Here is a 10,022-nt window from a genome sequence, read left to right on the forward strand (position 1 = left end):
CGGGACTCACAACATGCGAAATGTTTGGTTTTCCTTATTCAACAGATTACTGTAAGACTTTTTACTGGTTCCTAATCAGAGCCAATTACGACACAACCGTATTGGTCCGAAACCTTGTCACAAAATTTACCACGGTAACCGCACTATAGCATGTTAAAATAGAACAGATCGTATGAACTTATACGTAATAAAATAAAGATCGGGAACTTATGCTATGTGTGTACACTCATATACAAAATCATGACTGAGAGTCAAAAATACACTCGAATAATCCTATATCTCCAACATTCACATTGCTGGCTTCAAACTGCATCCTCCTCGTCGCTTTGCCATTTATCAGAGTAATTAACCGGAACAAATGGCATGATTCGTGAAAGCAATTTGTGCCTACGCCACACGCAACCCGATATTATATCATTCCGACATATAATCTTGCCTCAGACAGATATCTCTGTCATGGCCACCTAAACAGTTTCTCTAATTGCTATCTGCAGACGTACATTGTCTCTTTCGACTTAGTGCAATGGAGACTTTAGTATAGGAACAGAAATCAGAAACCTTTTCCGTATGTTAGGTACTAATACAAATGATAAATTTTGGAAAAACCCTAAAAGTATTGTAATGACATTTAGATTGATTTTTTCCGGCCTGGGATTACCAAATGAGCTCGGGACAATATTGTAAATGCACCTGTCTAGAACGTCTTTGCTGTTTTGGTAAGGTGTAAATTTTGGGGTATTTTACGGAAACTGCGGAGATGCTAGACTATAAATGTACAGGACAGCGTGCTAAACGCATTAGACAACATGCTTATGATAACATTGCGTGTAAAAACAACATGCCGAATGCACAATTAGAGCGCTGTAAATTCACTAGACAACATGTCAAATTTCATGCCAAAGACATTGTGCATGCTCACAACAGCATCATAAATACACAATTGCGAACATTGTAAACATTACGGCCAACATTGTCAATGTACACGAAAACATGTTTACTGCAAAAGACACCATGATGATACCCAAGCGAACATAATTTTGGTTGACTTGAGGAGGTCATGGATTTCCACAGTTCGACCTTGAACAAAGTTTTGGGCTGTCAATGACCTTGAAGAGTTCTTTGCTAAATGTGCCATGATTTTGTTACAATCAAAGAAAGGATGAAAATAACTCAGAAGATTCAAAAATTTTAAGCTTTGTGAACTAGTGCTACTTGTGACAGTGCGTTTTACCGTGTCATCGCCCTTTTCAGTTCGAGGTCGAACTTTCCTGAGCCATTCATAAGTGTAGTTCCCCAATTAATCTTTTTCTGTTCCAGCTGAGTCCTGGTAACTGTCAGTTGAGGAATCAAGATCGGAGTAATCTGACCCATTTCATCGACAAACTAGCTTACACAGTAAAGTACACCAGCTGATAGGGCAGCAGTCTCCACAAAATTGATAATAAAATTCCTAAAAAAAAAACACTTAGCTTCACTGACCTTACTGATGCACTCAGGATACACCGAACATTGGCGCGTAGATACGCTCACAGACAGCAGAAGACGCGATCGGTTAAACTCGGCCCAAAACTTAACTCTTTGGAAACAAAAGTCGACCTGACCCCTCATCAGTACAGACTGCTTTGTACTGGAACACACTAGTGCTCAGCCTAAATTACATCGGTAAGAATTAGGCGAGAACCATTTGTCTCAAAACTCCATAAGCTGTATCTTTTGGCTATTTTTTCAGAACTTTTGTTCTGTGGTGTCCCTACACTTTCTGATTTGAATCCCTAAACTGTAATTTAATGCCAAGTATTTAGCATATCAACACAACCTATATGAGTATAATCTCCATTGTTATTGTTGAAAATTGTACTCAAGTCCGGAATAGAAATCATTTGTAAACAATAAACAATGATCACTACACACATACAAGCCGTGTGGAAAAAGAATACTCGAAATTTCAGCATGACAAACGGATTAGGGTCAGACACGGTAGTTGATATACAGAATCAGAATACTGAAAAACTTGCCATAAATTGCAGCTCATGTCCGTTTAATTATCTGATGTCATTCTTGTTAAAGTTATTATTTATATCAATATTTGTAAAAAGTTCGAAATCCAGTTGTACGAAAAATTGAATCAAATGTGACGTGAATGGAATTACAAAGGTATTGTCGATCACTTGGTAGCTTGTCGGGGCAGCAAGGCTTGTATTCAGATGTTGAGCGGATAGAAGGCTGGATGTAGCGAGTATCATAAATCTAAGATAGGACGTTAACCCTTCCAGCCTAGAGACCAGAAAGCTGAACACTGACTCGTACACGCATAAGCAGATAGACAATTCCGGAAATTCTCGATAGAGTACGAGCCTACCACGTAACAAATATGCTTGCCTCATGAATAATAATGAACAGCTCATGAATAGTAAAGACAGCATCACGTGACGTCCTTAGTGTGCTTCCCTACATTTTGTTGATGCAGACGGGAAGTCTGCATAAATAGTACTGAAAGAAAATCATTAACAAAATCAGTAAAAAGTAATTTAAAAAACAAAATGATACGATCCTTGCGTTTATTGATATCAGTAAAAAACATGACAGTGAAAATAACTACTGTTGATGATGGTTAAGGCAACGCGGAAAAACATTATTGCCATAAGGTCTTGCATAAATAGTACTAAAAGAAAATAATTAACAAAATCAGTAAATGATAATTTAAAAAAATAGATACGACCCTTATTCTTTTGATATTAGTGACATCGAAAATAACTATTGTTGAAGACGGTTAAGACAACGCGAATCATTGCAATAGGGGTTAACATTTGAGAAGATGTTCATGACTGATATCAGTGTACTCCATGTAATTCCAGCTTCTAACCGGAACAAATGGGAAATGTTTGCCTATGCCTCATGCAGGAGTTATTCAAATGAAACCCGATATCATCTCATCGCGAGAGATAGTCTTACCTCAGACAGATATATCTGGCATCGCCTCATCAGCACTTTCTGAAAGAACTATCTGCAGACGTCTTCGTTGTCTCTTCGACTTAGTACAATTGAAAGTTTAGTATTGAAAAAGAAATCAGAAGCTATTTCCACCTGTTAGCTACTGATACTTATGGTAACTTTGGAGAAAAATTCCCTTGACGGGATTGTGTTGACATTTATATCAATTTTTCTTGTCCTGGAACACCAAATGTGCCTAGGACAATGCACCAGCCCAGCAGCGTTTAGAGCGGCTTTGCTGTTTTGGCATGGTGTAAATTTTCTGGACAAAAATGCACAGGACAACAGGCTACAAGCATAAGAAATCAGCATCGATTGCCCATGACAGTAGGGAAAGGCACAAGAAAACTTTACAAGCACAGCACAACCAATTAATGAAAGGAAGAACAAACCGAAGTCCACAAAAAGAGCACTGTAAATGTACTACACAGCATATCAAATGTGATGCCCTGACAACATTTTGTACATGCACCAGACAGCATCATCAGTGGACAAGACAACATCGTAAATATTAATATTTAGGCCAATATTGTAAATGCACATGACAACATGTTAATTGCACTAAATACAATGATAATACTCAAGCGAACATAATTTTGGTTGATTTGAGGAGTTTAGGATTTCCTTCCAAAGTTTGACCTTGGACAAGTTTTTTTTCTCTCGATGATCCAGGATTCTGCTTTGCTAATGTGCCGTGACTGATTCAATTAAAGAAAGGGTGAAAATCATAAATTTTAAAGGATTAACATTCTAAGCTTTGTGTACTAGTGCTACTTGTGACAAATGGGTTAACTTTGTTATTGCTGTTTTAGTTGAAGGCAAATGACCTCTTATCAGTGTAGTTGCCTGATTAATATTTTTCTGTTCAGGTCCTGGTAACTGTCAGTAATGGGTTCAAGACCGATGCATAACCTGTCAGTGAACCGACATTATGGACAGATGAGTTTACACAGTAAAATAAACCATGCTGATAGGGCTACAGTTTCCACGGAGTTTGTAATAAATTTCCCCCAAACGCAATACTTGATTGAAGTCATTGATGCACTCAGTTATACACTGAGTACTGGCGCCTGGATATGCTCAGACACAGCAAGTGACGCAACCGGTAAACTCGGCCTGAAAACCCAATTTGTTCGAAACTAAACTCGGCCTGAAATCAGTATTTGTGCGGAGAAACATTGGTGTGATGGTCAGCCCAAATTGCATTGATGGGAGTTTTGCGCAGGCCATTTGCCATAAGTTAATCCACAAAGACGCAGAAGCAGTCCAGGTCTTTAAGTTACCTCAAATATACTGATATTTTAGATTCAAAATGGCCGCCGTCCCTGTGTTAACGCTATGGGGAGAAATAAAAATTTTCGATTTTCAAAAAACTAGCATAGAAAACTTTTTTACTCAAAGATCTTTAAAATAAGGTCCAAACAAGTGGTAGACCAGAAAAGCATCGTTAAAAAGTTGAAAGTAAGAAGAATATCTGTCCCCGATGTGCATTCTACTTCAAGTTTGAAAAATACTATAAACATAGCAAGGTATTCTATCTATTGTCTTCTATGTGTTTATGTAGAGTAATGTGCTTGTCCCAATCTGATCTCACTTCTGAGCATGTGTTTATGTGGCCTAAGTTCTAATTCAAGGTCTACACAATCCAGGTCAGAAATGTTGAATAAAATGGGTGGCAGCGAGGATACTAGAAATGTTATTTGAATCTTTCTTCGTAAATTATCTAATCTTATTCTTGCTTTACTTATTATCTGTGCCAACATGTGTGCACATTGAAATCAAGTTGCATGAAAAATTGAGTCCAATATGACCTGATTTGGGTTACAAAGGTATTGTCGATCACTTGGTAGCTTGTCGGGGCAGCAAGGCTTGTATTCAGATGTTGAGCAGATGGATAGAAGGCTGGATGTAGCGAGTATCATAAATCTAAGATGCAACTTTACCCCTTCCAGCCTAGAGACCAGAAAGCTGAAGATCAGAAAGCTGAACGGTGACTCGTGCACGCATAAGCAGATAGACAATTCCGTAAATTCTCGATAGAATTCAAGCCTACCACGTAACAAATATGCTTGCCTCATGAATAATAATGAACAGCTCATGAATAGTAAAGACAGCATCACGTCACGTCCTTAGTGTGCTTCCCTACGTTTTGTTGATGCAGACGGGAAGTCTGCATAAATAGTACTGAAAGAAAATCATTAAGAAAATCAGTAAAAAGTAATTTAAAAAACAAAATGATACGCTCCTTGTGCTATTGTTATTAGTAAAACACATGACAATGAAAATAACTACTGTTGAAGACGGTTAAGACAACGCGGAAAAACATTATTGCCATAAGGTCTTGCATACAGAACGGTGGTTTATAGAAAGATTTCCTTTAGTCGCCAGTAACAATAATATATATGTTTCCATGCCATACGTTTCCATTGCAAAATATCGTGTTATCTCAAATCCAATTGAATTAAAGCCCCAATAGCTGCGAATTTTTTGCATTATGGATTAAATTATGCATGATTTTATTTCAAACCAAAGTTGGTTCGTGTAAATGTGCACGTGCTAATTGAAGGACTTGTGTAGAAGTATTACTGATCGCTGATTTGGACCATGCCAACGCGTTTTAGCAGGTTAAATAATAAACTGGTGCCGCACTCATATAATGGCGCCCCCACGGAAAGTACAAAAATTGGAGTGTTTCCTGCACATACACATCGTGATCATAAAAGAAACAAACATGATGTCACTTACTTGAATGCACAACACACGATGGCAACACTTTGTTGTAATCTTTATTTTCTCTGTTACATTAGTTTTTGAAAATGGCGGGAAATCTAAGATGATGTTAAAACGTTTGAATCTACATGCCACTTTCGACACATATGATAGTGTTATTTACTTTTTCAGTCTTTCATGGGTCTTATTTAAAGAAAACTCTTGGAAAACTGAGGGGAATTTAAGGCTAATTTGGTAAACAATCTTTCTCTTGTGATATTATCCGTGAATGGAACTGCTCTTCCCACCAGTCCCCTTTTCTAAAGGTTTAATGGTTTTCTCAACACTTACGATGCTATGCCTTCGATATTAGTTGTGATCTGTTCCGTGGTTCAAAGGGTGTACACTTGGCTCCTTTTGAAATGGGCAGGTACCTCACTGAATTCTAAGCCTTTTCTCAGCAGAGTGATTTCAGTCTTTATGTCCCAATAGGATTTTATGAATTTGAGATTTCTGTTAGCATCAATGCCAAGTACTTTAATTTTTCTATTGATGCGACGTTATTTGTTTACTACTTTTTCTGTTTCTATGTCATTTTAGATGTTGTTATTTTTGGACTGTTTTAATTCACGTTAAGGTTTCGCCTGTTTGTTGTCATGTCAGTTTCCCTTCGAACATGTATCGGTCTTTAAAAAGACCGTTTGATTTCTTTGCCATTCTTACGCGAGAAACCCGGTTTGCTTTTTCTTGAGTGTTATAGTTATATGCTGTTTTACTTGCTGGTCCGACACAGTGGATCGCCTAAGATTACTTGGCTCTTTTCTCTAAACTGTGTTGAGAGCGTCTTCTATCTCTTGATCAAGACTTTTGCTGTTCTCCTTAAGAAAAGCTAGGATTTTGTTCTGAGAGAGAGAGAGAGAGAGAGAGAGAGAGAGAGAGAGAGAGAGAGAGAGAGAGAGCTGCCATACCAATGGCTGTGTATGTATGAATCTTTATTCATACACTGTATTCCCGCCATCAAGTTGATTGATTGGTTTTGTGGCTTGTCTCATTCTGATTGGTTGTTGAAGGGACGTCTTGATTGCCCTCTTTGCACTCTGTTTGGTTGTCTTTTGTGATCTCATAATCCTCTTCTTGCACTTACCTTCAGCGAGTTGTATGTTGTACGACAGTGATGACCTGTCTGTGTTTGCTCTGGATGGTGTAGTGCCTTGACTAATTAGTGCTCATGAGTGCAAGGATAGCTTATATCTGGTGAGTGGGATACCTGCATATTTCTGATCGATGCGATTGATACCTAGGTCTGAAAACGTTTCCTCGTGTAAGCCTTTTATTAACATTTAACATAGGATAGTCTTTACAGAAACTTATCGATCTATGATTCAAATTAAAGACAAGAGCGCACTAGCGATCTCAAACTTTTCCGCTATACTTCTGGGGCAATATTTCTGTGTGTTTTGTGTTTTTGTTTCACCTCCATTAAGAACATATGAAACGGGATATTTGCCTGTTCTCGACTACAGGACTTTTCCCTGAGATAATTCATTCAAAAAATCCAGCTGAATTCAAGTTTTCCAAGAATGAATCCCGCTTGCCTAAATAGCTAGACCCTATAATGTAACTCTTTGCCACCATTCATAAAATTTGCGCACGAACATTTTTGCAAAGTTACTGTCACTCACGAAATGACACTGCATTTCTCTTTCTGCTCCACAAAAAGTAAACAAGTCATGGTTGAGTTTCTTCCATTTCACAAACCAGTAAATTGTGGTGGCACAACTTTGTAATATTCTATGCCGAAACTCCAAACTTTTACCGTCGGCCAATACTTGTGTGGAAGATTAAAATAAGTGGAACAAGTGTTGACCAATTCCTGTTGTCCAAGGACATTACATTACAGAATTGAAGTATTTTCTGTTCTATGTTTATATAGACCGCAGAGTCAATACCGTGAGCACGCATTACCATACATTACGTCAATTATAGACCCTATCTCTGAGGGTCTATGCTACCACAGTGTGAATCTGGCAAAAAATCTGACCACCTCTCAGGATTCCAGAATAGTTGAATACTTATTTCAGTATACAATGATGGTAGAAATACAACACTTTATATCAAAATTCGTATTAATAAATTTATCAAACAATTTTAATTAACTTAACCTTTTGTTGTGACTAATTATGCCTTCTGATCTACGTGGTCATAGTATTGTTGGTCAACGAATTATTTTTACGCTCCCTTGTGTTATCTTCCGTGTTGTATGGAACCGCCCGTCCTTTTTTCTTCATCCGATGGTTTGACAAAATCTCGCGATTTCATAATCATGGCTTCGGCATGAGTTGTGTTCTCTTCTGTTTTCAAAACGGTGTATATATCAACAAGTGCCTGTATCGCAGCTTCTAGATAATTTCCATCTTTTGTGTAATTTTGCTCATTAATGTAGTAAGACTTAAACCTTTGCTCAAACTTTCCGTGAGGCATCTTTGAAACCGTTGTCTTTCGGAGACAACATGAAATATCAGTGGCTATCGTGCAAAACAAATTGTAATTCCAAATGGCCATGTCTGTGTTTAGTCTGCGATGAAAATTAGATTTTCGATAGTCACGAAATTGACCTGGTGAAACTTAAGGCCATCGTCTGGGCTAATGTCGGTCAAAATGCTCAAAAAATCAAATTTTATTTTTTTCCTTCATTGTCACCCTCGACATGTATACTTTCAAATAAGCTATATCATTCTTCAAAAAATATTAACTAAAATCGAGAAAAATCGCGTTTTTTCCCACTGACCCCTGGTCAAATTTTATTTAGTCCAATTATATATTCAAAACAGGTAAATCGCTATTTTTGGTTGCCTAAAAACTTTGTTGAGTTATGGCATCATGTATGAAGTAGTGACTATTTGCTTGCTTATTGAAGCAGCTTTTTCAGAGGTAAAAATATGGCGTTGTGGAAATTGTGAGTTTGAGACTAATTGCAGTCTAAAAAAGCCAGATCAATGAGTAATCGGGAAGAAATTTGCAACAAATGATTCTGTTTTATATTTTGTGTGGATATTACTGTAAGGCACATGAAGATTTTCATTCAGGTATAGCAATTAAACCAGAAAACAAACCATATTAGACGTTATGGTGTCCATATACATAACAAATAAAGAATCTCACATGAATTTCATTATCATGCTGATTATAAAATCAATGCTTTTTGATAATTAACAGTTCATTTTTCACTTAGAAAGCAATTACAACCAGGCTTTTTTAAATAGAATTCTAACTGACAATTTAAACTTGTCCAATACCCTATTTTGAGGTCGTAAACTTTGCATGAAGTATGAGTATCACCTTTATGTTGTAAACATTTCAATCCAATACTCCTAACAATTGTGTTTTGTACTGCATTCGTTTCTTGTGGCAGTAATAACTCTTGAAAGAATGGTTGGAATGCAATGAAAATCAGCCAACATATGTGAAATTAAATAGTTTACAAAATAAATCTCAAAAACAAGGTCATCCAATCATGTCATAGTAGAAACTTGACGGAAAGTTGTGAAATTTATTAATTTTTCAATCTTACCGAGATGACTATGATTTAATTTATATTGACATCTTATACAGTCATAGATGTAGGTTCATATTGTAATACATATACATCTGAATGCTACAGAAAAAATTCGGTTGTTGTATGACTTTTCGTTCAATAGATATCTTTGCCACAAATTTCCTCATATTTTTAACCCTGAAATTGTCGCCAGGGCAACCGAATATCCGGTTTTCCCCCTGCACTGCATTTTACCAACTTCTGCAACAAAAAGATGACAAACTCTGAAAACAGGTACTACACGGTTTGTGTTTTAAAATAGCCCCTACAATAGCCTTAATTTACTCCATAAGTGAGATCCTATCAGTGGTAGACATTAAATACTTTCAAAGTTTCCCAGTGCGAACTCTGCATTAGTAGTAATATTTGAAGTCGGATGCGTGTGTGTGTGTGTGTGTGTGTGTGTGTGTGTGTGTGTGTGTGTGTGTGTAGTGTGTGTAGTGTGTGTAGGTGTGTGTTTGTGTGTGTACTGAATGTTGAAACTGTTGACTTTACGTCGTATGTTGATGTATTTCGTTGGATTCCGTTCAGATGTTCAGGTGTCTCACTGAATTCTTGACCTTTTCCTTAGCTGAGTGGTTTATTGTGTGCTGCCAGGTTTGTACCTGGTATTGCCATTGGTATCAATTTTAAGTCTTTAAAATGTTTTGATGTACTGTGATGTTGTCGTTTACTCGTTTTTTTGTGTCAGTATCATTTGATTTTAGCGTTTTATATGTTTTGCTTT

The sequence above is a fragment of the Ptychodera flava genome, chromosome 7, assembly GCF_041260155.1.
Source record: "Ptychodera flava strain L36383 chromosome 7, AS_Pfla_20210202, whole genome shotgun sequence".
NCBI lineage: Eukaryota > Metazoa > Hemichordata > Enteropneusta > Ptychoderidae > Ptychodera > Ptychodera flava.